We start from the raw sequence: 23,460 nt of genomic DNA on the forward strand, positions 1-23,460 counted from the left end.
GACCCAGACTCTGTGCTAATTTTATTTTTGTTTTATGTATTTATGTTTTGAGACAGGATCTCACTACATAGCCCTGGATAGTATGGAAATGCTATGCAGACCAAGATAACCTCTGCCTCTCTGAGTGCTGTGATTCAAGGTGTTGGTCACCACTAACATCATGGCCCACCCAGTAATAATTTCAAAACATTATTGACATTAGGGTTGGAGAGATGGCTCAGAGGTTAAGAGGACCCAGATTCTATTCCCAGCAACCACACAGCAGCTCACAACTGTCTGTAACTCCAGTTCCAGAGGATATGAAACTCTTCTGGCCTCTCCCTGCATGCATGTGGTGAACAGACATAGATGCCTACAAAATACATAAAAAGGTAAAATAAAATTTTAAAAATCAGTGCGTTGTGAAATTAACCACACATGTGATGTTCAGTGGTGAGGCTGTGGTGTCTAGCCCTCTCTGAGGTGAGGGCCCATTTGCTGACTTTCTGAGCTCTATCTGCTCTGCTTCTGAGGATCCTAGCCAAGCCAGGTGCACTGAGTTCACGCCAAGCTCCAAAGGAAGAAAGTACCCAGACCTTAAACCCCGAGCATTCTAGTTATGTCCTTGTAGCACTGGAATGTCACCTCCCAAGACCTCCCAAATGCATCTCCCCAGGTCAGAACTGTCCTTGAAGTAAGGTCTGGGACTCACACTCCCAAAGCCAAGACCTGTCCTGCAGTAACTGCTGTATACCACTTTCGCCCAAGGGAGGATGAGATCAGCACACACCCTAATCCTCAAGTCTTAGTGGAAACAGCATTGGCTGAGGTCACAGGTAAAGAAAGTCAGGCTGCCTGACCAGCCAGGTCACCTTGGTGCCTCTCCAGACTCCAACTTCATCTTCGGCAAAGAGATGGTAATGTTCCTCTCTGACTCACAAGATGCCTCTAAGGATGAAATGGGTCCATACCGACAGAGTACTCTGAACGGCGCATTTGACACAGTGTGTGTGAAGAATGGATGCCCTTAAGCCATGCGAGCCAGGTTAGATGGATTTTATTAAGCTTCCCCTGGATCTAATAATGTTCAATCAAATCCCTGTCCGTGCCTACCTACTATGGCTGTTCCTTGCACCATAGCAAGGATGACGGAGTCTCCAAGAACTCTCTCAAGTAAACATCTCTGTTCCACTTCACAGATGGGCAAACTAAGACCCAGGGAATTCACAAATTTTACTGGAGGCTTCAGACTCTTCTTAGATCACAGAAATGACCAGACTCCAGCTCTCCTGCATGGCCCATTCTCTCCCAAACCCTCAGCCAGTAGCATCTTACCTGAGGCAGGTAGGAAGGAGCAGGCCTTTGCCTCCAGTTGGTAACTGGCCCCGCCCCCAGCAGTCCCTTCCTGCTGACCAGTGAGGGCTAAGTGGGGAAAGCTGCCATCAAATAGCCTTTTATGGCTCCCATAACTGCTCTAACAAATGTCCTCCTAGCAGCCGCACATAGCTGGAAGCAGATTAATGTCTCTGTGGCCCTAACACTTCTCTGGCCCCCTTTGCCTGTCAGGTCATTACCGGTTGGTTTATAGTCATGAGGTCCCTTTCCAATTCGCTAAACAGTTTGCATGATAAAGAGACCAAAGAACCTCAGCTTTCTAAGCTGCCTCCCTTCAGGTATAGCTGGTGGGCTGTTAGGGACTAGGCTTAAGGGGCCGGGGTTGGTGGGGGTAGGGTGGGGGGAGTATGGTTAGGAGGAGAGACTTCCATATAAAAACCACCAACACCACTACTTACAACTCACAGGCTAGAGACTAAGAGAGACACTCTGTCTTGGTGGGTTTCAGTGCCCTACCCTGTAAACCGAGAGTCATTTTCCCAGTGTTTAAGGGCTTTTGAGGATCAGGTGTGGCAGTTCATGAAAAGAATATGGGTGCTTAACAGCAAATATTCACTCTATTTCTCTTGTTTTGTTTTGTTTCCATTATTTCTTTCTTTCTTTTTTGTTTTATTGTTTGTTTGTTTGAGACAGGATTTCTTTGTGCACCCTAGACTGTTCTGGAACTCACTCTGTAGAGCAGGCTAGGCAGGAATGCACAGAGATCTGCCTAACTGTGCCTCCTAAGTGCTGGGATTAAAGATGCACGCCACCATTTCCCGGTAACTCTGCTCACCATCCTTTCTTCATCTTTCCTTCCTTCCTTTTTGAGATAGGATTTCACATAGTCCAGCCTGGCCTTGAACCTGCTATGCAGCTCAAAGCGGTCTTGAACTTCTGATCCTCTTGACTCCCTCTCTAGCTTCTGACGTCTGGGGTTGCAGGCTCGCACCACTCTGCTGGCTTTAGATGAAGAGGATCACACCTAGGGCCTAAAGCATGCTGGGTAAGCACTCTGCCTACTGAGCCCCAGTACCGTCCATGCAGTCTTTTATCTTTTCTTGGGGGGGGGGGGGTTAGGTTATTTAGTGTGCATGTGTATGCAGGTCAAAGAACCGGCAGGAGTCAGTTTCCCCTTTTCTACCACATGGGTCCTACAGGTCGAACTCTGGCCTTGTAACAGGTATCTCTACCCATGGAATCACCCCACAGACCTCCAATATTAACTCTCTCTCTCTCTCTCTCTCTCTCTCTCTCTCTCTCTCTCTCTCTCTCTCTCTCTCTCTCTCTCTCTCTCTCCTTTAAGATTTATTTATTTATTTTATGTGAGTATACCATTGCTGTCTCCAAACATACCAGAAGAGGGCATCAGATTCCATTAGAGATGGTTGTGAGCCACCATGTGGTTACTGGGAATTGAACTCAGGACCTCTGGAAGAGCAGTCGGTGCTCTTAACCACCATGCCATCTCTACTGGGGGCATCTTTATATAATTTCATTTAATTTTTATTTGATTTTTTTTTATTTTGAAATGGGGTCTCAATATGTTACCCCAGCTGCTCTCACACTCATGACAATCCTCCTGCTTCAGTCTCCTCAGCGTCATGATCACAAGTGTGCACCACCACAACCTAGCCAAGTGCAACCTTTCTCCAGAGCTAACACTTCTGGGTTAGGTAGCCGCTCTTGCCAGCTCATCCCTGTTCCTGCTAGCGGCTGTGACACCCCAACAGCCTCACCTCTCTGTGTCCTCATCCCTTCCATAAGGGGGGTTTGCAAGGCTGTCAGGAGGATTAAGTAAGATCAATGTGTGAAGTGTGCAGCCCAGAACCTGCCACGGCATGAATGCTAAATAACACCTACCCCGTCCCTAGGTCAGTGTATCAAGGCGGAGCTGCAACCAAAAGTAATGCGATTGGGAGCCAAAGTAGACTTGGGAGAAAGCCTTGCATTGGCCTAACAACCTCTTCTTCCCTTTCTCCTCTTCCCCTTCCTCTTCCTCCCCCTCTTCCTCTTCTTCCTCCTCTCATTTCATCTGTGCCCTTGGCTGATAGAACTTAGTGACCATGCGGCCCCCATATATACCACTCTACTTATAAAGCTCTGTGCAAGTATAGGAAGAGATAGGAACTCCATCCTAGGGCCACCTGAGAGAGCTGACACTTGGCTCCCCTGTCACCTAGCCCTTCAGGTATCACCCAGCTCCTGCCAATCTTTTCAGGCCTTGCTTGCTTGTTTCTGTCTGGTTCTGTGCTCCCTGAGGGCAGGAACTGTTACGGTCTCCCTAGGGCCAGGGCCGGTTGCCTCTTCAGTAATACACAGCGCTAGCCTGGAAAGATAGCAATCAGCTTGCAAGTCACTTCTAGGCTGTCCCCTGGTCCCCTTGACTGTGACGGATATCAAAAGAGTTTTTCTTTCTTAACCAAATTTTTGACTTGTGTATGGGAGGCTGCTCCTTTGTAGGTCTGCCTGGGTGTGCCTTTCCCAGAGAGAAGTTACTTTAGGGAAACCGTCACTCCTGTGATGTGTGCCTTGCAAGGCTCTGTGACTCCAGGGATGAAACATTCACAGTGTGGAAGAGAGGAGAAGCTGTGGTGATCTCCATGACTGCAGCGACAGCTATGAGGAAGTTCAGCAGAAAGTTGGTGCTGCCACATTGGGGGGCGGGGGCAGATTTCTTTTGCTTATGAGCCAAGGTAAGTCATCGCCCCCACAAGAAACACCATGGTTTGTCTTGGTAATTAATGCAACGCATGCTGCCACTCAGAACTGGCAGCTGCCAGAGTAATTGAGCCCCACAGGGCCTAGCGCTGGTGCAGGTTACAGAGTACACAGTCACCAGAGGACGTCCTTAGGGTGCTCTGCTCTCCTGAGCTCCCTGCCTGGCCAGGCTCTGGATTGTGTGTGTGGTGGGGTGGAGGGGCTGTGTCTTCTCTGAACTTTCAGTGAGATGCTTCAGTTCCTAACTCACGGGCATGATGATGCCCACTGTGTCCTAGGTGAGTGGACCCTCACTTGGACATTCCTGAGTCCTCAAAGAGCTTGGCTTAGCAACTGATCCACGTGTAAAATAAATTTTGTTCTGCTGAATCAAAAAATAACCAAGAATTAAGGCTGGATCCAACACAGATACCCTAGGATTTTATATGGCTGGTTCTTTCTTGGCTTTCAAGTCTCCACTCAAGTGTCCCCTCCCCATGGTGACCCGTTACCCACTTTAGTCACTCAACCCCCGGCACCCTTTTAGTGTCTCCTAGACCATCACTGTCTAAAGTTACCGTGTTTTAGGAAAGAATTGTGTACACAGAAGCATCAGTTTTCCTAACGGAAAAGAATATCCATGGAAACACACACAGCCTCTGTCTGCTTACTGCTGTAACTAAGCTCAGGCACGCAGAAGCGACAGGACACTGGGTCCTCGAACTGTGGCCAGCATGGAAAGCCGTACACAGTGGCTCATGATTGTGGTCCCAGTGCTGGGGAGACAGGTGGATCCCGGAGGCTCACGGTCAGCCAGCCTAGCCTTATTGGCAAGCTTAGGCCAATGAGAGATCCTATCTCAAAAGGGGGAGGGGTTGGAGAGGTGGCTCCACGATTCAGTTCCCAGCACTCATGTCAAGTAGCTCACTTGGTTACTTGACAAGTAACTATGGTTTCAGGTAATCTGATGCCCTCCTTTGCCTGTGTGATTTGAATGAGAAAGGTTCCCATTGATGCACACATTTGAATGTTTGGTTCCTGGATGGTAGAACTGTTTGGGAAGGATTAGGAGGGGTGTGTGGCTCGGTTGGAAGAGGTGTGTTATTTGGGGTGGGCTTTGAGGTTTCAAAAGCTTATGCCATCCCTGATCCCCCCTCAGTGTCTCTCTCTCTCTCTCTCTCTCTCTCTCTCTCTCTCTCTCACTCTCCCTCTCCCTCCCCTCCCTCTCTTTCTCTCTCTTTCTGATTCATGCTTGTGGATCACACAGATGCAAGCTCTCAGTTACTACTTCAGTACCATTTCTGCCCACCTGCCCACCTGCCCACCTGCCCGCCCGCCTGCTGCCACACTCCCTACCATGATGAGCATGGACTCTTCTACTCTCTGGAACTATGAGTCCCAAACTCAATGCTTTCTTTTATAAGTTCTCTGGCCGTGGTGTCTTATCACAGCAATAGAAAAGATAAGATAGGCTTCCATAGGTACCTACCTGATCACTGGGCATACACACACAGACACACACACACACACACACACACACACTATATGTATATATGTATATATGTATATATGTATATATGTATATATGTATATATGTATATATGTATATATGTATATATGTATATATGTATATATGTATATATGTATATATAATTTTTAATCTAAAAATAAACAAGGGTTATAGAACCTGAGAGATGACACCGAGGTGGACCTCCAGCCTCTGCATGTCTATGTGCACACATGCAAACTTATCTGCACTCACATAGGCACACATAGACTAAAAAGGTACAGGGCATTAAGTGTGCCAGGTAGCACCTGTGGCCCCAAGTGTAATGAGTGAAGGAGGAGGTGGCCCAGTAACGCTGAGGCGCCTCGGCCTTGGCCTCGCTCGCTCCCCAGCCACGTGGAAGACCTCAGCGGGCAGCTCACTTTGGAGTATCAGTCTTGAGCCCGGAGAGGTGGACTGGCTTAGCTCTGCAGTGCACTGGCACCTCATCTTCCTGACTTTCTGTAGCCCCTGCTGTCTCAGGGTCTTGTGTCTCTCCCTTGCCCTATCGGCCCCTTGATTTAAGGTGGCGACTTTTCCGAAGGAATGGCAGAACCTTAATAAGAAACCGGCCAGGGCTGATGGATGGCAGAAAGTTGGCGCCAGTCTCAAGGTCGGAAGGAGTTATTTTAAACTATTCAGATTTACTAGGGGGGAGCAAGTCACAGGAGGATTTAGGGGCTTGCCTCCTAGCGAGACATGTGGCCGTGTCCCCGAGCAATCTAAGACCGCCGCTTCCTCCGCTATCCACCCCCACCGCTGTCTCTGCCCTGCCACCTGAGATGGATGGCCAGGCCTCTGGCATGAGGAATTTATTGGGAGCTGGTCAAATAAATTTGCAGTCTGGGATTTGAGCAGGCCTTTGCCCCCCTTCCTCCCTGCCTGAGGATGGGCAGTGGAATGGGCTGGCCCCAAGAGACTGTGCCTTTCCCGGGCAGGCAAGTTATCTCCAATTTCCTACATCCTGAGTAGCCAGCTCTTCTTAGAGCCTGTGATTAATGAGACCCCCTCTCCACTCCATTATCTCACCCTGGGTGCGGCTGTTCGTGGAGTTTTGAACTCTTCCAGCTGCAGCGTTCAGGATAGAGAGGCAGGATGCCTGATTCCGTTTTCTTCTCAGACCTGAGCTATCTGGAACTCTGGCTTCATCTCCTTTCCAGAATCTTCAACAAAGCTACTCTATCTATCCTTCAAGGCCCATCTCCGTTCTCAACTCCTCCAGGGAGAGTTTTCCCTGATTTACCAGAAAGAAACACATTCCAAGTGTGTGTGTGTATGTGTGTGTGTGTGTGTGTCTGTGCACTTGTGTGTGCATGTGTGTGTATATGTGCGTGTGCACTTGTGTGTGCATGTGTGTGTATATGTGTGTGTGCACTTGTGTGTGACTGTGTGTGTGTGTGTGCATGTGTATATGTGTGTGTGTGTTGTTTCTGTGAGGGATGTATGTACACCTGTGCAGGTGCATGTGGAGGTCAAAGGTTAGCCTCAGGTGTCTTCCTCAGAAGTCACCCACCTTGTTTCTTTAGATGGAACCTCTCACTGGGACTCAGGCTCCCCATTAGGCTGAGTTCCAGGGATCCCCTGTCTCTGTCCCACTAGGACTGGGATTAGAACTGTGCACCACCATGTCTAGCCTTTCACGTGGGTACCAAGAGTCTGAACTCAGTCTTCATGCTTATATGACCAAGCACTTGACTCGCAGAGCTGTCTCCCAGCCCTCCCATCTACTTTCCATGGTAACGATGGGTGGGCAGCTGTGCCCCTGCTGAGTTCTATACTACCCCATTCCTGCTGACACTGCCCCCACTTCACACCTGCCATGGTCAACCCATAACAGGTGCCCAATAAACTCTTGCTGAACTAAACCAAATAAGCACCTGAGTTGAGCAAAAATAACACCTTTCTCCCCAGCCTACTCTTCCATATGAGCTCGGGTGCCCCCAAACGAGGTGACAATGACCTCCTTTTGCATAGGAATGTTTTGATGAAGTTTAGAGAAAATGGAAACACTATGTACACCCAACAAAACCTAGCATTCTCCCTTTCAGATAACTGACAGTATTTCACTATTTCACCGTGTGAAACATCACACAGCTGAATGTGCTCCCTCCGGGTCCCTCCCCAACCACCCGCCCCCTCCCCAACCACCAGCTCCCTCCCCAATCACCCATTCCCTCCCCAACCACCCATTCCCTCCCCAACCACCAGCCCCCTCCCCAACCACCAGCTCCCTCCCCAAACACCAGCTCCCTCCCCAAACACCAGCTCCCTCCCCAAACACCCGCTCTCTCCCCAGGGAGCCTGGCTTTATTCTTTGTTCTTTTCATGTCTGTTTTCACATACTTACTACATATGCATATGCCCATAAATAATACACTCATTACTTTGCAGGCTTTTAAACTTGCATAAGTGATACTGTATGTTATGTATGTAGCCCTCCGCACCTGGCTTTTCCTCTCCCCACTGTGATATATTTCAGATTCATCTAGGCAGACAGTCAGAGCACAACTTCATTCATTTTAACGGCTGTGGAGACTCCTTTGTGGGAATATATTACAATTTATCCATTTGCCTCTTAAGGGGCCTCTATGTTGCGAGCGGCTTTTCTCCATTACCAATGATGATTCAGGGTGTGCATGCCAGAGATGGTCCCTGGAGCAAATGGTGGGTGGGAATCTAGAGGAAAGTCATGAAATCAATACAGTAGGTCAAAGCTATCACTTTAAAAAATTAATTAGAAGAGATTTAAAAATATCAGTGGGTGTATATGTGTGTGCTGGGACATGCTATGGAGTTGTTTATTAATCTAGACTGTGGTAGGGATGGCTTTGCAATGCCTGATACTTTGAGGTTAGTTATTATTAATATATTTGCTTAAGACTACCAATTGCTCCCTTAAATTATATTGTCAACCCACACCCTCACTATTTCATCCTTTCTAGAACTTCAGTTTTTTACTTTGTGTGTGTGTGTGTGTGTGTGTGTGTGTGTGTATGAAAGAGAGAGAGAGAGAGAGAGAGAGAGAGAGAGAGAGTATCCCATAGTGCGCATGTGAAGCTCAGAGGACAACTCTCAGGAGTCAGCACCTTCCTTCTTAAGAAAGATTTCCCAGCACCCACACGGCAGAAGAAAAGACTCAACTCCCACAAACTGTCCTCTAGCCTCCATTATGGGACTTGTGCCCACATACATTTATTCCCACACATGTACAAAATAAATAAATGTAATAAAACTTAAAGAAGAAGAAAAGATCCCTTGTTTAGGCAGGGACACCAGAAAGAATATCTGTCCCTTGCAAAAAGAACAGTGGGTTTAAGGAAGGATTCCCTACAGGACTTCTACAAAGTATGGGGAGATTTGACTCAGAATCAAACGTAAGTCCAGTCTCCTGAGCAGCAAGTATAAGACCCCAGGAAGTAGTTCCAGGCCTCTTGATGCCAGTCATCCTTAGGAACGCAATGTCACACTGACTCTTCATGTTTTACCTATGTCAAAAAAAAAAGTGTGTCTCATCTCACGTCCTCCTGAAAGTTGGCTCAGGGTGGAGCCAGATATATGCCTCTGACTACTATCTAATCAAAGGTTAGGACCAGAACACTGGATATATCGAAGCCAGCAAATCTCTAAGCATTCAAGTGCACTGAAACCAACTTAGTCAAGAGCAGGTTTAAGTCATAGCATGTGTATGTGTACCTTATATCTATATCTGTATCATCTATATCTGTGGACTAGAGGGGAAAAGATGAAGGGAAAAATGATAAAAAACATCAGGACCTCTGTGGAAGCACAGAAAAAAGAGCTGTTATGGCTCAGGTCACTTGTATTCACTGAGAGCTCCTTGACAGGAAGTGGTTCTTATGCTCAGAACATAGCACACATAGAAAGAAAGAAATATCTAATTGGGTAGATGGATGAACAGATAACTGGATGGGTGGGTAGATGGGTGGATGGATGGATGGATGGATGGATGGATGATGGATGGATGTGTGGGTGGGTGGATGGATGGATGTGTGGGTGAGTGGATGGATGATGGATGGATGTGTGGGTGGGTGGATGGATGGATGGATGGATGTAGATGAACAGGTGAGTAGTTGGGTGTATGGACAAAAACTGTTCACATAGAAGAAAAGATGAATGATGGGATCAACAGATGAGTAGACAGAATGAAGGACAGATGGATAGATGGATATACTGATACATGGTGGACCGGGATATTTAGTTGAACTGATAGATGGGGTGATGTGTGGATGGATAGAAAGATGGAAGGTCTTCAGCTGAAAGAAACCCTAGCCACCAAGAGCTGGTCTCAGCAGACTTCTCAAGCAGGCACTCAAACCTGGAATCCTGTCTTGCTGCTAGAGCTGTTCATGAAGACGTTGGTGAAAACTTCCAAGTGGTATAACTACAAGAAATAATTGCTTCTAATTGAATCTGAGTTATTCTGGCCATAAAGTAGACATATTTTTATAACTTTATTAATTATTCAATTTGAGGCCTATTACCCAGACTGCCAGAATGGGCTTTTCCTATTAGGGGTGACGGATTCCCCAGTTCTGCCTCCACTACTATACCACTGTTAGCAGTGGCTGCCTGCTTAGGATTCTCACTGGATGTGAGAACTCCAGGAGTAGGTGTGGCTAACTATAAGTTGTAGGCTGGGTGGCAAAAGATCCTGGGGGCAATAGGGCTGCCCCCCAGGGGCTTCCGTTGGTCATTTACTACCATCAGGTCTCTGTCCCCGGTTCAGCACAGAGGCAGAAGGTGTCGGGATAAGATGTGCCCATTTGGCCTTTCCAGGCCATTCTCTACCCAGATCCACTCATCAACTCTTAATCACATCGGCTCCCCCATCCAATCTGCTACCCACCCAATGCCAAGAGAGCTACCATATGTCCCTTGGTCACCTCTAGTCAGGCACAGGGGGAAGAGGACATGGCCCAGCTGCCCTGGAAGGATTAGCCAAGACTACAGCATTCAACAGACTCCCTTCTTCCCATATCCAGGTCCAGAATTGATCACAAGTCCCCTGGAAGAAGAAAGAGGCAGGGGTGTCCCACCTGGAAGTAATTCAGACTCAACTGATGCAAAATGGACCTTCAGGAGCTGCCCTGCCCATGGAGTCACATTCAAGCTCTTAGGCCGTGGTGTGTGAGCACCACACCATCCAGCCTGGCCTGGCACATTGGCCTGGCTCCCAGTCCTCCCAGGGCCTTGGCGCTCTGTTCCATCTGGACCATTGAAACCTCAAATTGTATCGTCCCTGTGGCTCTGCTTCTTTTCTTCCCAGAACCTTCCTTTTCTCTCTAGCTACAAGTCATACCGGCTGCGTCAGAAAGACCCATGTGAGTCCAGTCTTACGGCATAATGCTTATGGAACTTAGCATAATCTTGGGAGAATCAAGTAACAAACTTTGCTTTGCTTGTGTGTTTTCTTGTGGAAGCCTCCTACAGAGCCAGACGCTCTTCCCTCACCACCACATTAAGAGGGTGGAGTCAAATGGAAGAGCAAATCCACTGGATCTCACTAAAGACACTAAAGTGTCCACTCTGCGCCAGGCAGCATGAGAGCTCAGAGCTGTGAAGACGAGTAAGATGCCAGCCCCACTGTGGAGGAAGTCTCAGGGCAGGAAGTGAGGGAGCTTGAACATATTCAGTTAAATAGTGAGCACCAGGTACTGCGGACCACACCAGATACAGGCTCAGTGGATGCTGCCCTGGCTTCAGAGCTGGCCTCAGGCCAATGGAAGAAAGGGAGATAAGAAAAAGGAGAATAATGAGAAAATGTGTAGGATAGCCAATACTGGTCATGACCTGATGGGATCTATATTAACAGAGTCGCCTAGGAGACACATTTCTATTTCTAGAGTAGGTTAATTGAGGCAGGCCTACCCTAACTGTGGTGAAACCACTCCATGGACAAGGCTCCCAGAATGAAGGAGAAGGAAAAAAACAAACCCAGTGCCAGCACTCAGCACTCAGCTTCCTGCTTGTGAATGCCATGTTACCAGCTGCCTCGGCCGGCTACCATAATGCCTTCCCTGCCCCCTCGGACTGCACCTTCCAAATGCGAGCCAGAATAAACACCTCCTTTCTTATTAGTCCCTTTCTTGCTTGTTGTCTGTTTTCAAGACAGGGTTTCTCTATGTAGCCCTGGCTGTCCTGGAACTAGCTCTGTAGACCAGGCTGGCCTCTAAACTCAGAGGTCTGCCTGCCTCTGCCACCAACCCCACAGAACCCTTCCTTTCCTAAGCTGCTTTTCTCAGGTGTTCTGTCAGAGCAACAAGGGAAGAAGTCAAGAAACGTGAGACTGAGGGACAACAGGGTGGTAACCAGGCATGTGTCGTGAGTGAGCCCGAAGGGTCATTGATGAACTGTGTCCTTGTTATAGGCCATAGAGTACAGCAAGTGGCATGGCCCTGTGGTATTTCACAGCTTGTCCATCAGCAAGTACAGAAGGACTAGAGAGATGACGGAGTCTTGGAAAGAGGTGCTGGCTGAGAGTTTGAGTGTGATCTACAGAGACTTGCTCAAAGCCTGGCTCTGCCGCTAGCCAGCTGTGTGTGTAGAGGTCTCAGTTTCCTTGTTGGAATGATGTGGAGGGCAGTGGTGAACAGCTACAGGACTGTGCAGGAAATATGTTCTGAGTATGAGCTGGGAGGCCAGGCTACACAGGAGAGGAACCCAGTGTGATCTCGGCCTCCGTATAAAGCCTGACACTGGCAGGAACACACCTAGCCAATCCCCACTGCAGAGCACCTGATCGCCCTGGGCCTTAGCATCCTAACCCAAAGAGTCTGGTCACCACTCACAAACTGGGGAGGCTGGGCCGATGATCATATCTATCTCCAGCGACACACTGCAAACTCAGGGCCTGCTGGGGCTGCATTCACTCTATCCCAGCCCTCTAGGCTGAGAGAGAGACCACTTCTTTCTCCCCTGCCTGCTGGACACACCTGGCTGGCACCCAGCCCAGTTGTAGTGATTCCTTCCTTCCTCTGAGTACCATGCTTCCCACGGCACCCTGGAAACATAGCAGTGCATTTATGTGTATGGGGGGAGGGAGTCCTGTCCTTTACAAACCCTGTGGAGCTCAGGAGGGGTGTGGACACCGGCTGCCAGCTTCTCGTGACTATGCCAGCTTGGCTCCTGCCACTCGGCTCTGCCTTTGTCACATTTGAGGCAGACTCCCCTCCCCTTCCCACTCTCCAGTGCTCAAGGCTCCCTGTGTGTCACTTATTAATTTTGTTCTCAGGGAGCAGATGGCCAGAGCTGAGTCGGGTGGAATATGCCTCCCTCTTTGTCTTTTTGTCTTTTTTTTTTTTGTCTTTTTTTTTTTTTTATCACCAATATTCCCTCTAACAAGCAAGTCACACGGATGAACTCTAGGATGCTCAGTTTCTGGGACAAACAGGTACAAAAAGCCAGCTTTCAGGATATGACCCACGACATGACTCCAATTCCAGAACCCCCTCTTTTGAGAGGAAGCAGGTATCATGTGTGAGGAAATCAAATCCTAAGAAGTTTCTCCCCTCTCCCCTCCCCCCTCTGCCTATAGCCAGTGGGGCAGGCACAGACTAAGTCTGGTCATTCCCTGTGGGAGCAGTGGGTTGTGGGAAGGGCTCCCTTCCTTCCTGGTACATGTCACCCCAGGACTGAGAAGGGAAGGGGAGGGCCTGTTGTCTTTAGTCCTCCATCAGCGGTCTCTGAGCTGTCCCTACCCACCCTGTCACCTGACTCTATAACACAGGTCACCCGTCATCTGCTCCCTCTCACATTGCACTTCTCCAAAAAGCCACCCATGAGAGACTGACGGGGAAGGAACCAGTACATGTCCTTAAGGGCTTCCTGGGCATTGCCACTGGACTTGGGTATCACCAAAAGAGAGAGGCTGAGACTTCGGGAAGGCTTAGCCAGGAGGGAGACGGGCGGAGAGGCCAACAGACCCCACAGGTGGGCCTTGTCACACGTGCTGTGGAGCCCCAGCTGCCAGAGACCCACAACACGGGCCAGGTGAGATCTCAGCCCACTTCCGGTCTTTTTCATCTGCTTCTTCATTGCCAACCTTCCCATTTGTCTCACCTGTATGGAAAGTGCCAGAAAGATGGTCATCCTGTGAGCACAGCATCCAGTGATAACAGCTAGAGCTGAGGCCACAGGATTGTGAGCCACCCTGGGCTACATCACGATACCCTGTTTCAAAAACCCAAAAAACCAGATTCAGAGCTCTGGCAGCTCTTGGCTGTGGGACTCTCAGCCATTGCTTATCCTCCCTGGACCTTCCTCTAAAGGACTCTCTGCTTCTAAAATGGGGAACAGGGGATAGGCCCAACTTCTGCCTTCCACTGCTTCTCATGATGGTTTTATCAGATATCTAGATTCCTTTTCCACAAAAGTCCAGACTGGGAAGAACTCCTTACAGGGAAGGTGTTTACAGGACAAATGTGAAAGCCAGGGTCCAGAGCTCCAGCACCCACATAAATGCTGGACAAGCCACACATCTCAGTGCTCAGGATCCAGAGGTGGAACCCTTGGGGACAGCTGGCTTGCTAGACTAGATGAACAGGAAAGGTCTGGGTTTAAGTGTGAAACTCTATATCAATATATAAAGTAGAGAAAGACCAAGAAGACACTTCTGGCCTCCACACATGGTCACACAGGCACGCACATTGAGTCGTCCTTGCCTCTGTGCAGGTAGTTCTGGCTTCCTCTCAGGTTCTCTGAAGATGGGAGCCGCACCCTCCTCAATAGTGATACCTATCCCTGACCCCCGGCCTCGCTGGCCCCTGGCAGGTGCTCAGGAATGGTGCATTACACGGATGAAACTGTGCGAAGGAGTGTATGGAGCTGCTGAGGTAGTGAGTGGCCGGGCTGCTGAACCCTAGGTTTTGCTGTTTTGCTGTTCCATATTATATTTCTTTGGGTGTGTGGGGGCTCTCAACTCCTCCTGCTCTCAGACCTTGACAAAACATTTGTTGCCATCCACAGTTCCCTTCTGTTCCTGTCACAGTGACTGCACTAGTGCATGGAGTTGACACAGGACCCACCATCCTGGGAAGGCCCCCAGGCCCAGCAGATGCCAGCAGAAGGCCGCCCGTGCTGGATCAGCAAGGGGCTAAAAGCTAGGCAGAGCCAAGCGAACAACAGCGGGGTAATTGCTCTGAGACGCATTCATCTAAAGTTGATTCAGCCTTGACAACACCAGCTCAGTGTACTGAGAAGCAGTCCGGGAGAGAGCCTTGGCCTCCCGGTGGCCCGGTATGCTCTGCACTCTGCTTGGGTTTGTGAGGAGAACCAGTTCATACCTGGGCCACCAAGGACTCAACAGCAGTTGAGGGACAATAGAAGCATCAGGAGGGGACACTCTCCCCCACGGTCTCCATGCCTCCCTACTCCTGTCTAGGCTGAGAATGAAGAGAAGCAAGAAGCATTGGAGGGCTACGTCTTTATGGACAGGATCAAAGAGGCCCCATTAAGGATGAGTAGGAAGGCCCTCTCCTCCCGCTGCCATGGCCACCAAGCTGGGGCTGAGATTTGAGTCCTCGGAAATGCATTACCCAACTCTAGAGTTGCCAGGCTAATTGTCATTTACAAATGAAGACTGAAGGCACGCACTGCACATCCCCCACCCTGGCTAGGACCACCCAGGCAGGGCTTATGCCACGGGCCACAATGTTTATTGTCCCTCCCCTTGCCGTTGTGCCAGTGTGATACAGGGCACAGTGAGAGCAGAGTCTATGCCAACAGCTGCACATGCTGCAGGCAGACAAGAATCCCCCAGGATGCAGTGTCCAAAGGGCATCAAGTCCTAACGGCTTGCTGAAGTATCCTTACAAGCACTCACCAGTCTGGGAGATCTAGGTTAGCTCTCCGTCTCCCTCCCCCCCCCAGACCTCTCCACGAACCTTTAAAGCCACCCCTCGCCTGGTGGCTAGCCTCAAACTCACTATACAACCAAAAGTTGACCTTGAACTCCTGATCTTCCTGCCTCTGCATCCTGACTAATAGAATTGCAGGTGCCTGCCTCTGTGTCCAGTTTAAGCATGCTGAGGATCAAACCCAGGGCTCTGTATACCAGGCAGGCACAATACCAGCTGAATTCTGTCCCAGATGACATCACATTGGGTTTTGTGCATTTTTTAAGTGGTGGGTGGTATTGTTTCTCTTTGCATGTACCTGTTAACCATTTCTTTATTTTCTTGGATCAATCTCTACGTGATCTTCTAAGACTCTTGTCTTTTTCCTCTGTGTTTTCCTCCTCTCTTTTGCCATGCAGGAATTTGAAGCTAGGGTCTCACACATGCTAACTATGTTCTCTACCACAGAGTTCTGCTCCTGACCCTTCTTCTTTATAGGTGCTGATACTATCACTGACTAGATTTGCAAACATCGTCCCCCATCCAAATGGTTCCACTTTAGTTTGACTAGAGCCCCCTTTGACATGTGTGGTTTTATGGTGCAATGAAATGTGTCAGTTGCAAAAAGGTTCTTTCCCCATTTATATGAAGAATAAGACAGTCAGAGCTGGGGAGAAAGGAGCTGGGTGTGGTGGGGTGGCACACACCTTTAATCCTAGCACTTGTGGGGGCAGAGACTGGATCTCTGTGAGTTCGAGGCCAGCCAGGTTTCCATAGCAAGACCCTGTCTTAAGCCCCTCCCCCTCAAAAAAAGATGAATGGAAAATGGTGGCTGTGGGGTGGGGAGGGGAGGTTTGGAGTTACTGTTTAATGCCTTCAAAGTTTCAGTTGAGGAAGAGGAAAGGTTCTGGGGATGGTCAGTGTTGATAACTGCACAACCACATGACTGCACTGATAACAGAAAAAGTGATGTCTACATTAATGCTTACCATGGTGACTCTTACACCATTCGTACTTTAACCACCATTTGTTAAAGGTCAGCTTGAGAGTCTGTGTAACCAAGCAGGCCCGCAGCTAATTCGGGAGCATGGACACAGGTTGGAGGTGGTAGGGGTTTCCTTTTCTTTCCTTTTATAATTTTAATTGTAATTATGTTTGGGATAACATCATATATCCCACACAACTCATTTTGTCTGAGGATGACTTTGAACTCTTGATCCCCCTGCCTGTAGCACCTGAGTGCTGTGATAACAGGCATAACGCCAAGCTAGCTTAAGGCGGTGCTGGGAATAGAGCCAGAGTCTGCCTGTGGTAGGCATACACTCTACTGACTCAGCCACACCCCCAGCTTGGTATTTTATTTCCATTTGCAAAACTAACATCGAGCCAGGTTAGCCCCACCACCATTCAAGATAGTACACTGGATTTGGCAGAAGCAGGTCCTGCTGCAGCAGTCACTCCTCAGGGCTGCGAGGCACCTCACCAACAGCCCTAGGATTCCAGAGCAGGAGGAGCTTGAGAGTCTAGTGGAACACGGCTGAGCATTTCTTGCCAGAGGCTTTCCTTGAGACAGGCAAACAGAAGGGAAGCTTTAGGCAAGGGAAGTTCTGGGGAGACTAGTAGCAGCCGCTTTTACTCTGATCCCACACACCTCTTCTGGGGATCCCTAAGACCAAACCCCAAATCCCATTGTAATGTGTACAACCCAAATTCCAAAGCACCATGGGAACAGAGAAGCAGAGCCTGGGAAAGACAATAATTAAATAATACAATGAAAGCTTAAACTTCCAAGTTAATTCTGGGGCATCATTTATAAAAGTTAACAGGGCATATTTAATTTAGGAATTGGCTCACATCCTTCTCCTTACAGCTCAAACCTCATAAATGAAATATACTGGATCATTGCCCAGCACGGAAATAAAAGTTATGAATAATGTTTCTATCTCAATCATTGTCAGCGCTTTAATATTCCTAATTACTTTAAAAAGCTAGATATTCAATATAGCAAAACTTCTTTCCCCTTTTATCTCCACGCGGGAGCCGCGTGCAATTTAATAAGGGCCACTCTGTTGTCCTTATCCAGTATAAACTGACGTCCCGTCCTGTCCTGCTCATCATTACATGGGGCACAGGTTTATAGCCAAGCACGTGGACACTCCATTTTCCCATACTGCTTGGTTGAAAAGCCCAAACAATCCATAAAGCGGGCCTGTCTTCCTCCTTCCTCTACAGGACAGAAAGAAATCAGTGATGGCCCTTAAAGAAATTAGGCAGTGGGGTTGTAAGTCTATAAAAGCACGGAGAGGCCCCATCCCCGCCTCAGAGCCAGATTTGTCCCCTTGAGGACTGTCAAAATGATTAATCCTTCGATCCCTTGGCAGCTGCAAAAGGCAGGGCAGGGGCAGGTACCAGATGACGGATATTTACATCCTTCCCTGACACTTCCGGGAATTTATCCCCAGAAGAAATTGGGCCTCGGCAGGGAAGAGGGAGAGACAGGTGCAAGAAGAATGGCTCTGGCATTTTCAGCCAGGACCCTGGGCCCTTCTCACACATACATAATCCCAAGGTTTTGAAAAACTCCCCAAAATATTCTTGGAAGGTCTGAGCCAAAATTTGCATAGAGGGAAATCTTCAGGGAAGTGACTTGCGGTGACTGTCTTTATGTCACTGGCTATGATCAGTCATTGGCCACTTAGAAACAACGCTGTTTCATGCTGCAGCAGGCTGCAGACCAGGAGCACACATCACACATGACAGAGTTGCCAAGTGCTTGCTCATATGCTCGCTCTCTCTCTCTCTCTCTGTGTGTGTGTGTGTGTGTGTTTGTGCGCGCGCGCGTGCGCGCGCGCATGTGCACATGCATGCATATAGTGGTCAGAAGACAACGTGTAAGAGCTGTTCTCTCCTTCCACTGCGTGGATTCTGGGGTCAGACTCGGGTTGTCAGGCTTGGTGGTGGACAGCCACACCCGCTGAGCCATCTCATTGGCTCCTCATACACCCTTCTAGAACAAAGAGGTGTCTGTGAGACTCAGCTGCCTTGGGTAAGTTTCAAAGAGTAAATAGTACACATTGGGCATGGGAGGCCCCTGCCAGAGAGCCAAGCTCAGGTTCAGGTTCAGGTTCCTCCTCAAGGAAGGTCAGCTTCCTCTGCCCCTGCTCTGAATTCTGGAATTTTCATCAACTACAGGTCAAAGGATTTCTTAAGGCATATGTTGGCTTTGGGGTATACCTAGTGGTAAAGGGTCAACCAATAGCATATTGAAAGGGTTTTTTGTTATTGATTTTTTTTGAGTCTCATGTGTTCCAGGTTAGCCTCAGACTCACTATGTAGCCAGGGATGACCCTTTTGTTTCTACCTGTGGAGTGTTGGGGTCAGAGGCTTTTGCCCACATGCCTGGTTCACACAGCTAGGGATAAACACACGGTAATAAGTGCCAGGCAAGCCTTCTGCCAACTGAGTCCCAGCCTAGATGCATCTTGTACTTTCTAAACTGTGAAAAATTCCAAGTTCTACATCTAACAGGCCCAAAGGATCCAGTGACAGGGAAGAATCAGAAACAACCTAAACACTTACCAGACAAGCTTACTGAAATACACTTAGTAAACCACAGAATGGAAGTCTAGACAGCCATTAAAAATTTAAAGGAGATTAATGCTTATTGACAAGGAGATGAGTGTACAACTTGGGACTGAATTAAAAGAACTAGGTTTGGGCTAGCACACACACGGGCTCCAGGTTCAGCCAGCACCACCTGCAAATGTCAGAGAAACGCCGTGTTTACTACTATCCAAAGGCCAGAACAGGTGAACTTGGACTGAGACCCAGAATCTATGCTCTTGGTAAACTTTGATCTTTCTTTTTAACATGAACAGGTATAACTTAAAAAATTTATGGGGAAAAAAATCCAAACTAAGCAAGCTCAGTGTTTCCAATTGAAGACAACCTGAAGCTTTCTCATCTCATGTACAGACCCAACCAGAGCTCTTCAGGAACTCATTGTGCACCTGGAGAGACACCCCTCTCTGTGTGCAGCAGAGCAGGCAGATGGATGTCTACAAACACAAGCAGGCTCCAACTCTTAGATCAAATCTGATAATAATTTGTGTTTCCCAGCTGATTCCTCTCTTGGCAACAGTGTCTTGGGGTCAAAGCTTATAAACAGACTCTTCCTTCTCCTGAGAGTAACTATGCTTTCATAGTGAAAGCCTATTTCAGGGTGCAGGGGAGACAGCTCATTGGTTACAAACATTTGCCACTCTTCCTGGGGACCCAGGGTTTTACTTAGATCTGGTATCACCATTTACTGGTTAGCTGGGTCGATGAGAACATCTAATAGCCTCTCTGTGCTGTGTCTTTTCCGTCTGCAAAATAGGCCCAATAATTTCTCAGCCTGTGGACGCCGTGAAGATGAAATAAGAAGACGAGAAAGTGTCCAGTGCATGGTCAAGAGCAGTCGACAGCAGCACCACTGACAGTAGCAATGCTGTTCTCTTTCAACACTGGTCTCACAAGCATGTCATTATGTGCTTGGTTATAGGGATGATAATTTAAGGGAAATAAAGGCCGCAGGCACAGATGGGGAGGCATCACAAATAATGTCGCATAAGATATCTCAGAGAAGAAAAGCTGGGGGGTGATCAATGGCTGTCCTGTAATAACAGAATGGCTGAACCGTGGGAAGAGGCCCCTTGTTTCTTCCTCATAACCTCAATGGTTATTACCTTCTGATCTGGGGTGGCTCACTCCATATCCATAGCCTGTGGCCTTGTCCAATGAGTTCCTTGGGAGAAATTCCAGGCATGCCAAGAAAAAGATCACAGCAATCCATCAGCCTGCTCTAGTCTTCCCTGGGAGCAAGAACCAACCAGTAGGAAGCACAGACATATTTCCATTGGGGAGAATGGAGGAATTCCCAATGGTCAAAATGAGCTTGCACAAGACGGAGTGAGTTTCCTGTCTCAGGAAGGATTCAAGTCAAGGTTGGAACACCCTCAGCCTGACACACCTAATGCTCCAAAGTGAGGATCTTCGCATTCCCTTAATCATATGCTGCTTTCCCTCCAAAGGAGCTGGGCCATTATGGACTGAGTAGAAAGTAGCCCACAGCATTGTGCACTGACATGTGCCTCTCCTGGCTGGTGGCGCTGCTTTAAGAGTTGGCAGAAGCTTTAGGAAGTGGGGATGAGTTGGAAAAAGTGGGTAACAAGGACTGAGTCCTTGGTGGGTGTCTTGACCTTGGCATCTTTCCTTCCTGTCTGTCTGTCTTTTGTGAAGTAGAGGATCTCTTCTACATATTCCTCCCACCATGATTATTCGGTCAAGCAACTGAGGACTGAACTCCCTAAAACTGTGAGCTGAAATACATTCATCCTCTCAGATTGTCTCTCTTGGGTATTTGCTCACAGTAATAATAGAAGGGACTCATCCAGAACCCCCATCTCTTAGGACTTTCTTTGGGTCTGGTAGGATATGCCTTTGAGTAGATCCAAGGGAACAGGTGAACCAGTTGTCATCCAGAGATGATGGCCCTCAGCTCAGGAGGAGGATTTAGAGGAGGGGGGCAAGCTTTGGGTCTGACCATGATGCACAGGGGATTGAATTATCCTTGTGTTACTCTATGAAGTAACCCCAGGGTTTGGTAAACTAATTCTGGTGCAAGACCTGCTCAACACCATCGAATCCCATTCATCAAAAGCCACCAGACGACAAGCTAGAGATGACAAAGATAGTGTCTGAAAGGCTCCCCAGACCTACACAGCACTGAGCCGACTGTAAGCACGTAAGAGACTGAGGCTTCATCTCCTCCTTCAGAGGCCACCATTACCCTTGGGAAGAGGCAGCAGCAGCAGCAGGCAGGCAGGCAGGCAGGCAGGCCCAGCCCAGCAGGCTCACCCGCTTTAGTCAGATGTTTCTAACCGAAAGATCCACAGTCAGCAAAATTACACCAAAGGAAGCAGGGACAGAGGACATGCCCCTGGCCATTTCCCCCTTTGTGCTTTCCTGGAATTCAATTTCACAGGAAAACTGGCTGAACACTAACTCGCACATCCCTCAGGGTCATTCTCCCTGGCTTAGCTTTTCTTCCCTGCCACAGCATCTCTTTAAGGCAGTGGTATGGGTAGAAAGGAGACTGTGCAGCCGTTTGGGGTCCCACAATCATTTCAGAGGGTTTCTTGGTAGCTCCAAGTAGATATGCCCTCTGCCCCCGATCCAAGAGAGTCACTAAGACTTTAGACAAAGCCACATCCATCCCTTCCTTTGGCTGGCATGTTTTTAATGCCCTGGCCAGACATAGACAAAGGTATTGTGTATCAAATCTGCATATCAAAAGACCACAACTAGATTTGCTCAGCCCAGCAGAAAGCAGGAGAAAACACACACACATTGTATCAGACCAATGTGTGTGAACCCACCATTCCCCTCTTTAAGGGCTTTTTGGGTTTTTGGGTTTTTGGTTTTTGTTTTGTTTTACAGTTTTTTAAATTGTTCTTTTACTTATTCACTTTATATCCCACTCATTGTCTGAGTCCCAGTCACACCCTTCCACAATACTTCCCCCATACCCCTCCCCTTCTCCTCCAGGCAATTGGGGACCTCCCCCCAACCCTACCCTCTACCCCCACCCCACCCCGTATATCCCCACCCTGGTACATCAAGTCTCTGTGAAGCTAGGTACCTCCTCTCCCACTGAGGCTAGACAAGGCAGCCCAGCTAGTAGAATATATCCCATGTACAGGCAATAGCTTTTAAGATAGCCCCCAGTCCAGTTGTTGGGGACCCACATGAAAACCAAGCTGCACATTTGCAACATATGTGTGGGGAGGCCTAGGCCCAGCCTGTGTATGTTCTTTGGTTGGTGGTTCAGTCTCTGAGACCCCCAAGAGTCCAGATTAGTTAACTCTGTTGGTCTTCCTGTGGAGTTCTTAATCTCCTTCAAGACCCACAATCTACACAAGGGAATACTATTCAGCTATTAAAAACAAAAGACATCATGAATTTCAATGGCAAATAAATGAAACTTGAGAATATCATCCTGAGTGAGATAACCTAGTCCCCAAAGAATATGCATGTGTGTACTCATTTTTAAGTGGATATTGGTCATAAAATACAGGATACCCGTGCTATACTCCACAGAGCTAAAGAAGCTAAGCAAGAAGGAAGGCCCAATCGAAGATACTTGAGTCTCTAAGGTTTTACAATGGTCACAGCCTCTGTAGGATAAGGGACATAGGGGTAGCTCCCCAAGATGCACACAGTAGGGCTTAGAGCTGTAATGAGTTGACATAAGTATATTCTCACCCCAAGTCACCATTAACAAGACTTCCTCAACTCAAAGCAGGTATAAATGGGGTCCAATACTATTCAAAGCCTCTGAAAAGCCAATAGGACCAAGCATTAAATAGCCATTGACTGGTTATAGAATGTAACTGTGAAAGCAGGTGATCTGAGCCAATTGAAGGAGGAGGAGGTGGAGGAGGATTCAGCTGGACCCTTGGCAGCGAATTTCTTAAGCTTTGGCTGATACATACATACATCCCCTAGGGTACTAGTGCCACAACAAAGAAAATGTACCATGCTGGTATGGGTCACTGGGTCATCCACAGGTGTGCCTGTCTCCTAACCAGGCGGGTTTCTCTAAGAAATGGGCATACTCCATGCACAAAGATATAGGGGCACCGTGTCCTTCCCCTAGCGCTGTCCCTTTCTCCTACTGCAGGGAACATAAAGATATCCTGGTAGCTACCAGCCTCACTTAACAGCCCCTTGCACACCCATGGATACCTGTGAAACTGAGTCTCTGGACCAGGCAAACCAAGGACCAGGCCTAATGACTACCTGGATCTATACACAGGCACACATAACATCCTAAGTTCATCCCAACTCTCAAAGACCATATATAGAGGTGGGTCATCAAAAAAAAACCCTATTCAATTGACCCCCACAACTCTCTACATTTACAACCCTCAGAGACCCCCCCATAAACCTCTCCATACCCCTAGA

The 23,460-nt window shown here is 48.3% G+C and overlaps 1 protein-coding gene across 2 annotated transcripts in view; it reads right to left on the bottom strand.

Moving 5' to 3' along the window:
* Nucleotides 1-23,460, bottom strand: part of Megf11 (multiple EGF like domains 11) — a 206,974-nt gene that overhangs the window by 138,626 nt on the left and 44,888 nt on the right. The window lies entirely within an intron of this gene.

Source organism: Apodemus sylvaticus, chromosome 7 (genome assembly GCF_947179515.1).
Source record: "Apodemus sylvaticus chromosome 7, mApoSyl1.1, whole genome shotgun sequence".
Taxonomy (NCBI): Eukaryota; Metazoa; Chordata; class Mammalia; order Rodentia; family Muridae; genus Apodemus; species Apodemus sylvaticus.